This window comes from Nicotiana tomentosiformis, chromosome 3 (assembly GCF_000390325.3).
Source record: "Nicotiana tomentosiformis chromosome 3, ASM39032v3, whole genome shotgun sequence".
In the NCBI taxonomy this organism is placed as follows: domain Eukaryota; kingdom Viridiplantae; phylum Streptophyta; class Magnoliopsida; order Solanales; family Solanaceae; genus Nicotiana; species Nicotiana tomentosiformis.
Genome location: NC_090814.1, coordinates 1,827,700 through 1,828,934, shown reverse-complemented (window position 1 = coordinate 1,828,934; position 1,235 = coordinate 1,827,700). Strand labels below are relative to the sequence as shown.

Here is a 1,235-nt window from a genome sequence, read left to right as displayed (position 1 = left end):
ACTTGAATATCGACTACTTTCTAGTTTTTGCTTTAATTATTTATTTCGTCAAGTCTAACGTTACTTAATTGTTGCTCTGATCTCAGGAACTTTGATTGAATGCGTAGGGTCAGAAGCCAGGACAGACTTCAAGGCTTTGACCCCGAACCTGAGAGAACATTTCATAGGTGGTTGAGGGAAGCAAGGGATACAAATCATCTTCAGGCACTCGTTCAATTTTCTGTGAACATGGCAGAGGAGCAACATATGGCTGTTCAGGAGGTGGCAATGCCCAGCATTGCTAATGTCACTTCCAGCATTGTGAAGACCAGAATCACTGGGCACTTTGAGCTGAAACAGAGCATGATCTAGCTACTTCATGCAAATGGGCAGTTTATGGGTCTTCCACACGAGGATCCATAACAGCATATCCTAAACTTTTTGGAGATTAGTGATACTTACATCACTAACGGGGTCACTCCAGACTATGTGAGGCTCACACTTTTCCCATTCTCTCTGTTGGGCGAAGCAAAGCGATGGCTGAAAGCAGAACCAGCTAATTCTATTACATCATGGAATGATCTGGCAAGGAAATTTCTGGCAAGGTTATTCCCTTCAAGCAAAACTGCAAAGATCAGAAGTGAGATAGTCACCTTCAAACAGAAAGCGGGGGAGTCTCTATACTCAGCTTGGGAGAGGTTCAAGGGACTGCTCAGAGATTGTCCTCATCATAATTAAACAAACGAAGTGTTAGCTCACACTTTCATAGAAGGGCTACATCCTGAGATAAAAATTGTGGTAGATGTTGCAATTAGAGGTCAAGTGTTGGAGAAAAGCTTTGACGAGATATATGCATTATTGAACAAATTCTCCAAAAGTAATCCGGATTGGCAGGAGAAATGGGCAGACACACGGTGCAAAAATCTGCAGGGGTTCTCGAGTTAGATGTCGTCTTGACATTATCAACGCAGATTTCTACACTGACCAACCAAGTCAATCAGATGACCTTGGTTATTAACAAGCAACAAGCTCAACCAGTGCAATAGGTTAAATTATTTTGTGAAGTATGTGGAGAGGGTCACACGAGCGACTTATGCCTAGTTAATCCAGAGTTTGTCTGTTTTGTGGGTAATGTAAATAGGGGCCAGACAAACCAATATGGGAACACTTACAATCCCAACTGGAGGAACCACCCAAACTTCTCTTGGGGTGGAAACCAAGGTGCTCAAAATCAATACAGACCACAAGCACCTCAA

At 42.8% G+C, this 1,235-nt stretch overlaps 1 non-coding gene across 1 annotated transcript; it reads right to left on the bottom strand.

Annotated features, from left to right (window-relative positions):
• Positions 1–609: 609 nt before the first annotated feature.
• On the bottom strand, positions 610–716 carry LOC117275865 (small nucleolar RNA R71). The gene has a single exon (XR_004506090.1). It is a non-coding gene; the product is annotated as a small nucleolar RNA R71 (small nucleolar RNA).
• Between the last annotated feature and the right edge of the window lie 519 nt (positions 717–1,235).